At 45.9% G+C, this 15,183-nt stretch overlaps 1 pseudogene; it reads left to right on the top strand.

Moving 5' to 3' along the window:
- The window catches only part of LOC127010448 (basic proline-rich protein-like), a 99,569-nt pseudogene that overhangs the window by 71,480 nt on the left and 12,906 nt on the right, over positions 1–15,183 (top strand).

Genomic DNA, 15,183 nt, shown 5'->3' with positions numbered 1-15,183 from the left:
CTTTCCCTCTCCCTTCCTGTCTTTCTCTCCTTCCCTTCTGTCTTCTCATTTCTTACTCTCCCTCTCCACCCTTCTCCCATTCCTTCCTCACCCTCCTTCGTTCTTCCCTTTTCCTTCCCCTCCCTCTCCCTTTTCACCCCTATTCCTTCTCCCCTTCCCTTCCCCTCCCTTCATTACCATACCCTTCTCTCCCGTATCTCCCATCTTCTCTCCCTTTCCCCTCCCTATCCTTCCCTTAATATCATCTCTTACCTTTCTCCCCTCTCCCCTCTCCTCTCTCTCTCTCTCTCTCTCTCTCTCTCTCCCCACACCTTCATTTTTTTATCCCCTTCCCGCCCACCTTTCTCTCCATCTCACTTCTTTTCTCTCCCCACCTCAATCCCCTTCCTCTATCCTCCCCTTCCCATCCCTCCCCTCCCCGTCCCTCACCGCACCCATACCAGTGATTACCATCGACCCAAACAAGGTAGGGGAGGAGGGAGGAAGAGAGAGAGAGAAAGTGTGTGTGTTATGGAAAAAAAGGAAATGCTGATTAGGAAATTGGAAAAAAAAACAAGATCACAGTGGGAAAGAAAGAGGAAAAAAATGGAGGGGACTATGAGAGGAGGAGGAGCAAAGATGAGGGGAGCAAAAAAGAAGGAAAAAAAAAAGTAGTTTCTATGAGGCAAAGTTATAATGAAGAGGAGTTTCGGACACAGGAGGAGCACCCATTTTGACCACCTGTCCAAGCCGTTGCGACATGTCCTTTTTTTTTTTAATCTCTCTCTCTCTCTCTCTCTCTCTCTCTCTCTCTCTCTCTCTCTCTCTCTCTCTCTCTCTCTCTCTCTCTCTCTCTCTCTCTCTCTCTCTCTCTCTCTCTCTCTCTCTCTCTCTCTCTCTCTCTCTCTCTCTCTCTCTCTCTCTCTCTCTCTCTCTCTCTCTCTCTCTCTCTCTCTCTCTCTCTCTCAACCGGAAAATTAGTCCAAAAGGAAACGCAAAAAAAAAAAGGAAACATCTATATTTAAAACATTCTCGCAATTTTTTTTTTCTTTTTTTCACTAAATTCTCAAGGCCTTATGACGTCAGCAGGTCATTTTAATTACAGAGAGAGAGAGAGAGAGAGAGAGAGAGAAATAGTGGAGGAGGGGACAAGACTCGGAGTTAAAGTGAGGAGAAGAAAAAAAAAGAAAAAGGAGACCGAGGAAGTGAAGGAGGAAGTAGAAGAGGAAGAAGCATTTAGCGAGGAGGAGGAAGGAATGAAGTTGGGTCGGGGGCGTAGGAGGGACAGGAAGCGTGGGAGGAAGGAAAGGGAGGGAAAGAGGAAGGAGGTGAAGAAGGAAAGGGGAAAGCGAGGAAGTAAAGAAGAGAAGGGAGGAGGGGAGGAAGAAGGGAGGAAGAGAGGAGGAAGAAGGGAGGAAGAAGGGGAGGAAGAAGGACGCCTGCTGGAGGAAAGCGAGGGTCAATTAGAAACTCCTCCCTACTATTTGCAGGTTCCTCTCATTAAGGTAGAGGAGGAGGAGGAGGAAGAGGAGGAGGAAGAGGAGGAGGAGGAAGAGGAGGAGGAAGAGGAGGAGGAGGAGGGGAAAGAATAAGGGTGACATTGTTTATCTTGCTAGGGAGGATAGATAGAGGGGAACGAAGAAGGGAGGAGGAAGAGGATAAGGAGGAAGAAGAGAAGGAGGAGGGGAAAGAAAAAGTGACAGTTTATTTTGCTAGGGGGGATAGATAAGAGAGGAACGCAAGGCAGGAGGAAGAGGAGGAAGACGAGTGGGAGGAGGAGGAGGAGGAGGAGGTGGGGTTTTAACTAACACGACCTCACATCAGGAGCGCCCGACGAGGGGTTAAATGACCTTCTATGATGTTATAAAAAGTTTTCATTCCGTCTGGCTTTCTGCAACTCCCTCGCTCTCTTACCCCGGCTGAATTTGTCCGTCGAGAGGGGAAGGGGAGGGGAAGGGGAAGGAAATGAACGCAACTTCTTCCCCTTTCTGTCTTCTCCAGTGCCTGTCCTCCCCACCCACTCCCCGGCTGAGGAATACTGCTGCTAATGGTACTCATTCTAAAGGGAAGGAGAGGGAAGCGAAGGGACGGGAAGGGAAGGGAAGGGTTTGAGAAGGCACGGGATAGAGAAGTAAGAGAAGGGAGTGGAGGGTAATGCCGTGGGTAAGTAAGTTGGGAAGGGAAGGGAAGGCAAGGAAAGGGAAGGGAAGGGAAGGGAAAGAGAAGGGAATGGAAGGGAAGGGAAGGGAAGGGAAAGAAAGAGAAGGGAAGGAAAAGAAAGAGAAGGGAAGGGAAGGGAGAGAAAGAGAAGGGAAGGGAAGGGAAGGGAAGGGAAGAGAAGAGTTGAAATGGGAAGGGAAGGGAATGGAAGGGAAGTGAAGGGAAGGGAAAGAAAGAGAAGGGAAGGGAAGGGACTGAGAGCGACGGGAATGGATGGAAGAGAAGAAATAGAAAGGAGAGGGAAGGGAAAGGAAGGGAACTGGCTGGATGCGACGAGAAGGGAAGGGAAGGAAAGAGAAGGGAAGGGAAGAAAAGGTAAATGAAAGCAAGGGAGGGGAAGTGAATGGAGTAAGCAAATAAATAGGGATGAGACTGGAATTGAAGAGAAGGAAATGAGAGGGAAAGGGCGGAGGGAAGGAAGAAAGGAAGGCAAGGAAGGACGGAAAAACTGAAGGTAGAGATTAGAGTTTCTGTGGATCCAGGAAAATATATATATCTGGATCTTTTGCAGTGTTGTTTTTTTTCGTCTTATTTTCGCATTTTTCTTGTAGTTTGCGTTGCTGTCATTAATTTTGGAGTTTTACCCTGTTCATTTCTCTCTCTCTCTCTCTCTCCTCCCAAATTAATTAAAGGTTAGCTGGAATTCTTTTTAATGGTTTCCATATTAAGGGTTCTATTTTCACATCCGCTTTCTATATATTTTTTTTTTATATTTGGCGAGGCTCATCACCTGGCACTACCCTCCCCCTTCCCCCCTCTCAAATCCCGCCCTTCCCCTTCCCACCTCTTCCATCCCCCTCCCCTTCCTTCCCCTCCAATACCCTTCCCTCCCCTCTCTGACCCTTCCCTCCACTCCCCTCACTTTCCCTTACCTTTTCCCTCACCTTGATACTCCCATTCCCTTCGCCATCCCTCACTTTCCTCTCCCCTTCCCTCACCTCAGCCTCACCTAATCTCCCTTCCACTCCCTTTCCTTCCCCCTTTACTCCCCTCCACTCCCCTTCCTGACTCTTACCTCCATTCCCCTTACCTCCATTCACCTTTCTTCCCCCCCCCCCCGTCCCTTTCCGCTCCCTTCCCCTTCCTCCCCCTTCCCACGCAGGCTAGGCAGTCAACAGGAACATTCCACCGTGGCGCCCTCTCGCAGCAGCGCCGCTAATTAATTATTCTTTCTGGCCTCACGCGGGCAAACATTCGGGGGAAGATTTCTTGAAGTAAAAATGGCATTACAGTTGGTTCTTGGTTCTCGGTCTGTTTGGATTTTTAAGGGGGGAGGGAGGGAGGGGGATCGAGTTGGTTAGGGGGAAGGAGGGAGGGAGGGGGATCGAGTTGGTTAGGGGGAAGGAGGGAGGGAGGGGGAACGAGTGGGTTAGGGGGAGGGAGGGAGGAAGGGGGATCGAGTTGGTTAGGGAGAGGGAGGGAGGGAGGGGGAACGAGTGGGTTAAGGGGAGGGAGGGAGGGAGGGGGAACGAGTGGGTTAAGGGGAGGGAGGGAGGGAGGGGGATCGAGTGGGTTAGGGGGAGGGAGGAGGTGAGGGGGGTGTTAAGGGGAGCATCTGCAGAAAAAGAAGTAATGTGACTCTTGAAATAAACTGAAGATGTATTAGAGTTGCGTTTCCATAATATAAACTCTGATGCATTAACTAGTATTTCTTCACCTGTACTAATTATGAGGTGTGTTTAGTGTTTTGTGTTCTCTCTCTCTCTCTCTCTCTCTCTCTCTCTCTCTCTCTCTCTCTCAACCCATCACATTTTATCTCCTTATTTCATCATTTTTCCTTTACTTATTGTTATTGCTTTCTTTATCTTTCCCTGTACGCGAATCTTATATAAATTAACTCTCTCTCTCTCTCTCTCTCTCTCTCTCTCTCTCTCTCTCTCTCTCTCTCTCTCTCTCTCTCTCTCTCTCATAACACTTCCCAAGCACCCCCAGATCCCCCCAAACAAGACAGGAATCAATGCATGGAACTCCTCTACGCCCCCTTCAATGCCCCCCGCTGTGTGTATGTGTGTGTATGTGTGTGTGTGTGTGTGTATGTGTGTGTATGTGTGTGTGTGTGTGTGTGTGTGAGATCTAAGCTGTTTGGACGTGTTTTTCAAGCGCTCTCATGATAAACTGTACCATTAGGGGCAGGGTGTTTCGCTTTCCCTCTGGCCGCCCTTTGCTTGCGTCCCCCCTCCACGCATTCCGTTTTCCCTGATGACTTAAGAGTGTCAGCTTAACGTAATATTAATCACCACCACCACCACCAATATTACTACCACCACCACCACCACCACCACTAAAACCACTACCACCAATACTACCACCACCACCACCAAAACCACTACCACCAATACTACTACCACCACAACTACCATAACTAATTCCTATTCCTCCTCCTCCTCCTCTTCTTCTTCCTCCTCCTTCTACCTTGCTTTTACTACTTAATCTTCCTTACTACGACTACGCCCTAGCCTCCACTTCTTCCTCCTCCTCCTCCTCTTCCTCCTCTATCTCCTTGTTTCTTTTTAATCTTCCTTATTATTACAACACCACCACCCACTCCTCCTCCTCTTCCTTCCCCTTCTCTTCCTCCTCCTCCTCTTCCTCCTCCTCCTCCTCCTCCTCCTCTTCCTTCATAACGCTGTCAGAAATGTAAGAAAAAAAGACATTGCAACATTTATATACGAGCCAAGACGTTGAAATATAAATAACGGAAATATGTCTCCTTGAAAACGTTATGAACAAAAGAATAAAGACAAACACGAGAGAGAGAGAGAGAGAGAGAGAGAGAGAGAGAGAGAGAGAGAGCACCATATACTACGAAATTGATGTGAACTCTTAAGCTTCTTCGCCTCATTCCTCCCCACTTATTAATTATTACTCTTATTGGTTCAACTTTCACTTATCTATCTTATTTATGTCTTTAATCATTATTTATCTACGTAGCCAACTATGTGAATCTATCTATCTATCTATCTATCTGCCTTTCTATCTACAAATCTATCTATATATTTATCTGTACTTATTTATGAATTTGTCTATCTATGCTTCCTTTTCTAACTATATATGTATGTATTTTTGTATCTTTCTATCTTCGCATGTCAATCTATCTCTATCTACGTATATATTTACGTATATGTGTATTTGTACTCATCTATCGACGCATCTATCAAGCAATCAACTATCTATTCATGCATCTATCTACATATTTAACTCTTCTTATGTATGTATGTATGTATGTATGTATGTATGTATGTATGTATGTATGAATCTACCTATCTATCCATCTATCTATCTATCTATTTATCTATCTATATCTAAAACCAACTACCTCTCTATTTTATCTATTTATTTCATTATCGGTGGTCTCTCCCTCCTTATTGTTTCTTACCATCACCCTACCCAACCACCTCCCCCACACCCCGCCCAGATCATCTCCCTTTCACCACCGCCAGTAAGCTTTGCCAGGCTTCTGCTGACCCCTTAACACCACCTCCTCCTCCTCCCCTTAATCTCCTCCTCACCACCACCAACAACAACAACAGCTCTTCCTCCCCCCTCCTCCTTTTCAACCCTTACAGCCACCACCACCACCATCACCACCACTACCTCCTCTTCCCCATCCTTATCCATTCCTACCTCCACCCTGACAACGATCACCATTTGTTTCTTCTCTACTAAATGCTTTAATTTTCGAAGGAGGAAAGTGAAACCTAAAATCATTGAAAATCAGGCAACAGAAAGACTGCTGGTTTATAACGAGGTTACTCAGTTTAATGATTTAATTTGAGAGTCAGTCGTTTCAGAGGGATGTTGAACAAACCATAGCAATTGCTATACATACACACAACAAAATCGGATTCTCTACTGTCTAAAAATGACGGTCAGCGTGATTTTTAAAGGAGTTGATCGTTTTCGTATTGACTGTTTAAGCAGGAAGATTGTTCCATTGGTGGATGTCCATACCGCCTCCCCTCCTTGAAGTGGTAGAGCTTTACAATTCTTCCCGTGTTTCAGGTCACTGCTTACAGGGGCAACCATACCTAGTTTGTCATATTATACGACCTGCAGAAGCTTTCCATTCATGTTGAATACTTGTACAGTTACTATTTCTGGACCCAAAGTGCATCATGACCTTACGCTTATTAAGGCTGAAAGACACGGCCACTTTTCAGCTGAATAATCAGGTCAAGGTCTTTATGGATGACTTCGCAATCGGCTGTGGTGAGGGACTTTGCTCCCACTTTGGTGCCATCTGCAAACTTCGAACTTCAAGGAGGAGGAGGGGGAGAAGGGGGAGAGGGAGGGGGAGGGGGGAGGGAGAGGAGGAGGAGGAAAAATGACCATCACTAGCATTTCACTTTGTGTGCGTGTGCGTGTGCGTGTGCGTGTGTGTGTGTGTGTGTGTGTGTGTGTGTTTAACTGCAAAATTGGTCGCAGGGGGTCGAGGGCTCGCCAGCAACCCTTACCTTGAATGGTGTCATCTCATTTTGCCATGTAGCTATTTTTACCCCTCTCTCCTTCTCTCGCTCTCTCGCTCTCTCTCTCTCTCTCTCTCTCTCTCTCTCTCGCTCTCTCTCTCTCTGTAACAGCTCAGGTGCAAGACTAAAGGTGTGTGAGCCAGCCTTTATCCCACCCTCCCTCCCTCCCTCCCTCCCTCCCTCCCACACTCCCTCCTTCCCTCCCTTCCTCCTCTCTTTCTACCTCTCTTGTCTCTCTACCACTTCCCTCATACTCTCCCTTCCTTCCTTCCCTCTGTCTCTCCAGCCCCCCACACACTTCCCTCCTCCTTCCCTCTCATCTCTCCTTCCTTCCCTCCTTCCAGCAATCACTCAATTTCTGATTTTTTTTCCCTCCATCAATCAAGCAGCCACTCCATCATTCATGCATCCGAGAGGTGGAGGAGAATAACTAACAGGAGGAAAGGAGGGAGGGAAGAAATGGAGGAAAAGAGAGAGAAAGGAAAGAAAAGATGGAGAGACAAGGAGGGATGGTGGAGAGAGGAATGCACAGGAAACAAAAAGAAAGGAGGGAACGAAGAATAAACAATAGGAGGAAAGGAGGGAGGGAAGAAATGGAGGAAAGAGAGAAAAAGGAAAGAAAAGATGGAGAGACAAGGAGGGATATTGGGGGAGAGGAATGCACAGGAAAAAAAAGAAGGAAAAAAGAAAGGAAAATATATAAAAGGAGAGGAGGGAAGGAAAAAATAAGGAAAAAAGAAAAAAATAAAGAAAAAGGAGACAAAGGAAGACAATGAAGGAAGGTAGAAAAGCAAGAATGGAAGAAAAGTAGAGTGAAAAATAACTAAAGAGACGAGGAAAGGATGTACTGGAGGATAAAAGGGAAGAGACGAGAGAAAAAAAAGAAAGGAGAGATAGGAGGAGACAAAGAGGAAGGGTGAAAAAAAAAAGAGGAATGAAGAGAAACAAGAAAGAAAGGAAGGAGAAAGGAGAATAACTTAATGGTCGGGAGGAGGCAGAGAGTAAAGAAAAGAGGAGATGGAAAGAAAAGCAAAAGAAAGAGGAGAAAAAGATGAGAAGAGGAGGGAGTTTGGAAAAGTGAAAAGAAAACACAGAAACACGAAAGGAAGAAAACTGGAAATGAGCAAGAAAAAAGGAGGATAGGATGAAAAGAAAAAGTGGGTAAGGGTGAGCGACAGATGCGTGGGAAGGGGAAAAAAGAGAAGGGGAGGGAAGCCGAGTCCGTACAGTCAGTCTTTTGCAAGGGACGGCAGGATAATTATACGTGAAATGGAGCGAGAAGATGCTGTCACTGGGGGGGGGGGGGGGGAGAGAGAGAGAGAGAGAGAGAGAGAGAGAGAGAGACACATACATACAGACAGACAGACAGACACATACATACATACATACAGACAGACAGACAGACACATACATACATACAGACAGACAGAGAGAAGGTAGAAGAGAGGGAGAGAAAGCCAATGTAAGGAAAAGAGGAAGGTAGAAAGCAAAAAAAAAAAATTATATGGAAAAGGGACAACTGAGTACAATGAATGACAACAAAGAAGAGAAAAGAGAAGAGGAAGAGGAGAAAGAGGAAGAGGATAAAGCCGAGGACGAAGAGGACGACGAGGACGAGGACACAATTACATTTCACCCTTGCCATTAATTTCCTTCCATTCCTCTCTCCCCCCTTTCCTAATTACTCCATTCTGAATCCCCCCTCCGTCTCTCCCTCCTCCCTTACCTCAATCTGTATATGTCTTTTCTTCCTTTCCTTTCACTCCTTCAATGGCTAAACTCTTATTTCTCCTCTGTCCCTTTCCTCCTCTCCTGTGTCTCCTATCCTTCTCCTCCTCCTCCTCCTTCATCTTTACGTTCTCCTTCTCTTTCTCTTTATCGTTCTCGTCCTCCTCTTCTTCCGCCTCCTCATCCTTCGCCTCCACCACCTCCTCTTCCTCCTCCTCCTCCGTCTTACTTAGTTTTCATTACTCTCTCCACTTCTTCCCGTCTCCTCTCCCTGCACTCCATTTCAGTTGTCTTTGTCTTCATTATACTTCGTGAAAAGAATTATAATAGCAATAAAAACAAAAATACTAATACACCACCACCACCACCACCACCACCACCACCACCACCACACCCACCACCACCATCACCACACTCACCACCACAATCACCACCACCACGACACCCACCACCATCACCACACTCACCACCACACCCATCATCACCACCATCATCAACATCAACATCAACAACGTCCTCTATCCACGGAACTCTAAAAGCGGGACGCAGACCTCCTACCCCCCCCCCCACTCTTCCCCCTTCCAAAAAAAAAAAACTAACATCTATATAAAACCGCCTTGAGACGCGTAAGTGGGTCATGAATATAAAAATTGTGAAATATTTCATTTTTTCACGGTTTTTTTTCTTACCCTCCCTCTCTCTCTCTCTCCCTGCCCCCACCTCCCCCTCTTCCCCCCCTCCCTCCGTTCTTTCCGCCTCGGTAAGGAAATATTACGGGTTTTTTTGTGACAGTGAAAATGAAAAATGTTATTGTAGCGTCAGGCCTTCCATATAGTGGGGGGGAGGGGGGGTGATGGAGGGGGGTGTATGTGATGGTGTGGGGGGGGGAAGAAGGGTATGGAGGTGATGATGATGGTGGTGGTGTGGTGGTGGTGGTGGTGGTGACTGTGGTTGTGGCAATGGTGGTGGTCCTCCTCCTCCTCCTCCTCCTCCTCGTAAGGTCGTTTATTTTTTCTCCTGATGTCCCTCCTTTCCCTTCTATTTCTCCTCCTCTTTATCTTCTACCTCTTCCTCCTCTTCCTCCATCTTCAAGAATCCTGTAAACGTACTCTTCACCAGCCATACCTCCTCCTCCTCCTCCTCCTCCTCCTCCTCCTCCTCCTCCTCCTCCTTTTCCTCCTCCTCCTCCTCCTCCTCCTCCTCCTCCTCCTCCTCCTCCTCCTCCTCCACCACCTCCTTTTCCCAGAAGACCTGAAAGGCATCTGCTGAGAGACTCTGTGCCAGCTGTAGAAATACGAATCACCCCTATGTCCCCTCTCACCCTCCCTCACACTGGCTCGCTCACCCTGACTCCATCTAGGAAAGTGGCGCTGACTCACCTCTGACTCGCCCGAGGAGCTCACTCTCTCTAGGAAAATAATTCACTGGCTCGCTCACCCTGACTCCATCTAAAAAAACTGGCACACTGACTCCTCCTGACTCGCCTGAAGAAACTCACTCTAATAATATATCATCACCACCCAAGCCAGTGTATCATGCTTTCATATCCTCCTGACTCACCACGAGAGATTCACTCTCCACTCTCTGCCCCACCCTGATATCCATTCCTACTGACTCAAAGAACCTAACCTACCCTGATTACATTTTACACACCCTTGAATCTGACTCACCCTGACTCACCCTTGAAACTAAGACACTTTCGGCACCCACAAAAATATTTTCCAAGGCTACAAAGAAAACAGTCGGGTTCGTATGCTAAGGTTTCTCTACCATAAATTTGAAAAGAAATGAATTTGAACCTGATCTTTGCGGCCTTTGTTTTTTTGTTTTTTTTTTTTTTTTTTTTTGTTTTTTTTTGTTTTTGTTGGCAGAAGCCTTTTCAAAACATCAAACCACCCAAAACAAAGAAACTCAGTTCTCATGTTTCTTTTTTGGGTTTTATTCATAGCCATCCTTGTGAAAAGAAACTTTTTTTTTTTTTTTTTTTATTTTTTTTTCAAAGAAAAGCAGCAATAATAAATAAAAAATAAAAAAAAAAAAATAAATAAATAAAAACCCTAAAAAGCTCTAAAGAGGTGGCTGAAAGAGAGGTCAAGGCTCATAAAACTACCCATGGATATACTAACGCAACCTCTACGAAAGCCTTATCGAATGTGGGTGTGCAAGCCCCGAAATGTTTGAGAATATGAGCCTAAGAAAAACATTATTGGAGCGGTAAGATAAAAACGAGTTGAAAATACCGTAGACTTTTTCATTGTTTTGAAGACAGGAAAATGTTTAACCCATTGGATGTGGATTTCCAACAAGAAGACATCACCAAGCTACAGGAGTGGAACAAAAATTGGCTGCTCCAATTTAGTGAAGTAAAATGTGAGGTCATGCATCTTGGGAGGGGAAATCCAGTATACGAATACCACCACAGAGGCACAGAAAGACCTGGGATCATATGTTACTAGGCTACCAGTGAAGGCGAAATCCGTGCCAACCGCAGCGGACGGGTTTAGAACTTTGGCCTAATACGAAGCCTGAATGAGCGGGTATTACTAACGCAAGACTTTACTGAAGCAGAGATGTGTTTATATAGTCTGTTTGTTTTGATGGCCTTTGCGTGCACTGGTGTTTAGTTATGCTGTTGGTTGTATGTGTCGGCACCGAGAGCAATGTTGAAGGTAATGATAGCTTGGAATGAGCGGGCGAGGAAAGGTGTGAGAATACTGCTGAAATGTCAGATGGGGGTGTGTGAGCCCCATCCTAAAAAATATCAATCGTAAAAATGTCTTCCTAAAAATGTCTTCCTAAAAGTGTCTTCCTAAAAGTGTCTTCCTAAAAGTGTCTTCCTAAAAGTGTCTTCCTAAAAGTGTCTTCCTAAAAGTGTCTTCCTAAAAATGTCATCTTAAAAATGTCATCCAAAAAATATAAATAAATCCTTACAATTCTTAAAGTTCTAAAATGTCTTCCTGAAAATGTTATCCTAAAATCCATACAATCCTAGAAATCCTAAAATTCTAAAAATGTCATCTTTAAATTGTCATCCTAAATATCCAAAAATCCTAAAAATCCTAAAACTTTAAAAATGTCATCAAAAAATGTCAAATGTGGGTGTATAAGTCCCATCCTAAAATAAATGCGCCTCCTCATTTGCCTCATGAACTTCCGTAAGCTTTTAACACTCTTGCAATGCCTCGCCTGATTTCCCTTGCTCATTAGTGTTCACCCTCAACATGCAGCGCGTCAGCCTAGGCCTATGCAGTTCCTCCCGCGGCCCTAGAAGCCTCTGAGCCGCCGCAGGAATATAAATACTGTTGTTCCCTCAACTTTGAACTATTAGCATATCGCCTCTACACGACGACGACGGTGGTGGTGGTGGTGGTGGTGGTGGTGGTGGTGGTGGTGGTGGTGGTGGTGGTGGTGGTGGTGTCCCGCGGTCGCTCCCTCTTGTCCTCTGTCCTGTTTCTGCCTCCCTTCTCCTTGTCATCCCTCCTCGTCTCTCCTTTTTTTTCTTCTTTTTTCTTCTTATTCCCTCCCTACTCGCTATCTCTCTCTCTCTCTCTCTCTCTCTCTCTCTCTCTCTCTCTCTCTCTCTCTCTCTCTCTCTCTCTCTCTCTCTCTCTCTCTCTCTCTCTCTCTCTCTCTCTCTCTCTCTCTCCTTCCCTTTCTCATTTCCTCTCCCTCCCTTCTTTACTCATCTCCATTCTCTTCCCCTTTACTCTTCTTGCATGTCTTATTCACTCCCTTTTCTCTGCCATCCTGTCTCCTTTACTCATATATCTATCTACATCCCTCTTTTCCTCCCTTTTTCTCCCTATAAATCAGGGTGTTGATGCTTCCTCTCCCTCCCTCCCTTCCCTTCAAATAGGACGTCTAACACAAACTTTCTTCCTCCCTTCCCTTCCTTCCTTGATCTCCGCTTGAAAAGGGAGGTGACGTTCTCTTCCTCCCTTCCCCTTCACTTGCCCAGCTCACTTCCTCTCCCTTTATACTGAACTCCTTATCGGATTACCTCTCTCATTCCTCTATTTCCTTTTCTCACATTTTTTCTCTTATCTTTTTTTTTAAACTGGACTGCTTCTCTTACTGTCTCTCTCCCTCCTTTTTCCTTTTCTTCCTTGCCTAATTTAAGGAAGTGACTGAAATTGAACTCCCTATTTTATTTCTTCCCTCTCTCCTTTCTCCCTTTCTTCCTTATCTAAAATGGGGAAGTGACTAATTGGACTGTTTATCTTCCTCCCTCTTTTTTTTTTTTCTTCCTTGTTAAAATCGAGGAAGTGTCTCTTTAATGGACCGCTAATCTTCCTCTCTCCTTCCCTTCCTCCTCCTCTTCCTTCTCTAAGTTGGCTCCCTCCTTCCCTTCCTCCTTTTCTTCCTTCTCTAAGTTGGCTCCCTCCTTCCCTTCCTCCTTCTCTTCCTTCTCTAAAATGTGGAAATGACTCTTAAGAACTGTTTATCTTACGGTCTCCCTTCCTTCTCCCTTTGCCCCCTTTGTCTAAATCCGGGAAGTGACTCATAATCCCTTCTTCTCCCTCACCGCCTCTCCCTCCTTCCTATTGCTTCTCTAAGGTAAGGCGGATAATGCTCCCTTTCTCCCTTTTTCTCCCTTTAAACAGTGGTAGCAATGTCACTCCACGCTTACGTCGCCTTCCCTCTTATGTTAATTATGGCTAAACCTTTCCCTCCCTCCTTCCCTTTCCCCTCCCTCAAATCTCTTGCCTTCTCTCTCTTTACATAGAAGGAAGAGACAAACAACAACCTCTCCCTCGATGTTATTGACTCCTCCTTTTCCTCCTCCTCCTCCTCTTCCATCTCCTTCAATCTTCCTCCACCTCCTCCTACTGGAAAAAACGAATCTCTTTCAATTCTCCCTTCCCTCCCTCTCTCCTCTCTTTTAGCTCCCCCTTTCACCTCCCTCTCTCCCTCCTCCTCTCCTTCAATTACCCCCTCTCCCCATTCCCTCCTAGCACTCCTTTCAGTTCTCCCTTCCCTCCTTCCCTCCCTCCTCTCTTCTGGTTCCCCTTTCACCTCCCTCTTCCCTCCCCTCCTCCTCTTTTCAATCCCTTATCTTCCCTCCCTCTCTCTCACTTCCTTTCCGTTTCCCTCCCGCACACTCTAGCAGTCCTTCCTCCCTTCCTTCCCCTCTCTCCCTCACACACTTTCAGTCCCCCCTACCCTCCCTCTCTCACTCCCTTTCAGTCCCCCCTACCCTCTTTCCCCCCACACATTCTTTCAGTCCCCCCTCCCCCCTCCCTCCCGGCCTCCGTTTTCTTTAGCCCCACAGAAATCGGATACCACTAGGAGGCACACGTCAAATGAGTTTCTTTCCAGCATATAGATTCCCGTTTTTTGCCCCGTATCTCTAATGGCGCCCTCCCCTTTAAGGCCACCGGGGTCAGGGAGGGTCACAGGGGGCCCGGAACGAGGTCAAATCAGGTCAGGTCAGGTCAAGTCGCCGTGAACGAGGTGAAAATCGAAGAGCCTACACGACGTTCCATTTGTCTTCTCGTTTTTTCTTCTTTTCTTTTCTTCTTTAGCTTTTTTTTTCGTCTTCGTTTGTTTTTTTACCTCCTGTTCTGATTCTTTCGTTTTGGTTTCTTCTTCCACCGCGGTCGTTTTCTTCTTGTTGTTCCACTTTCTTCTTCTTCCACTTCTTATCCTTCCACTTCTTAGCCTTCCACTTCTTAGCCTTCCACTTCTTAGCCTTCCACTTCTTAGCCTTCCACTTCTTAGCCTTCCACTTCTTAGCCTTCCACTTCTTAGCCTTCCACTTCTTAGCCTTCCACTTTTAATCCTTCTACTTCTTAGCCTTCCACTTCTTATCCTTCTACTTTTAATCCTTCTACTTCTTATCCTTCTACTTCTTGTCCTTCTACTTCTTATCCTTCTACTTCTTATCCTTCTACTTCTTATCCTTCTACTTCTTTTTATTCTTTCATTTATTTCCCTTTTCAACATCTACTTCCATTTTCACAACATCTTTCACATCTTCCACTTTTCTCCTCTTCCATTTATTTTCTTTTTCTTTTCCACATCTTGTTTTCTTCCACGACCTCCTTTCCACCTCCTGCTCTTCCTCCTCTTCTTCCACCTCCTCCTCCTCCTCCTCCTTTCTGACACGCAGAGGGCGAGGCAGAAGATCGGCAGGTGGCTCTTTTCCCACTACTGTGCATTCTCTCTCTCTCTCTCTCTCTCTCTCTCTCTCTCTCTCTCTCTCTCTCTCTCTCTCTCTCTCTCTCTCTCTCTCTCTCTCTCTCTCTCTCTCTCTCTCTCTCTCTCTTCGTACTCAGATATATTCCTTTCCTTCACGGTTTCTCTCTTTTTATGTCATTTTCTTCCTTCTTTTCTCCCTCCCTTCTTTCTTCTTCACTTTCGCTTTCTTTTCTCCTTTCCCTCTTCCTCCTTTCTTTTCTCCTTTCCCTCTTCCTCCTCTCTTTCATTCATGAGCATTTACATTAGCCTCACACGTCACGGCCTCATCGTATATTCTCTCTCTCTCTCTCTCTCTCTCTCTCTCTCTCTCTCTCTCTCTCTCTCTCTCTCTCTCTCTCTCTCTCTCTCTCTCTCTCTCTCTCTCTCTCTCTCTCTCTCTCTCTCTCTCTCTCATAAGGAGGAGGGCAAGATGGAAAAAGAAAATAGAAGAAAACACAAGAATAGTAACGGAAAAATATTTAAAGGGTAAAGTGCGGCTATAATTAAGGAGGAGGAGGTGGAAGAAGAGGAGGAAGAGGAGGAGGAGGAGGGGAGGGGGGAGGAGGAGGAGGAGGGGAAGATGCTTTAAATGACCCTTAACTTCATGACC

Source organism: Eriocheir sinensis, chromosome 43 (assembly GCF_024679095.1).
Source record: "Eriocheir sinensis breed Jianghai 21 chromosome 43, ASM2467909v1, whole genome shotgun sequence".
In the NCBI taxonomy this organism is placed as follows: domain Eukaryota; kingdom Metazoa; phylum Arthropoda; class Malacostraca; order Decapoda; family Varunidae; genus Eriocheir; species Eriocheir sinensis.
This window is presented reverse-complemented; position numbering and strand designations above follow the sequence as displayed.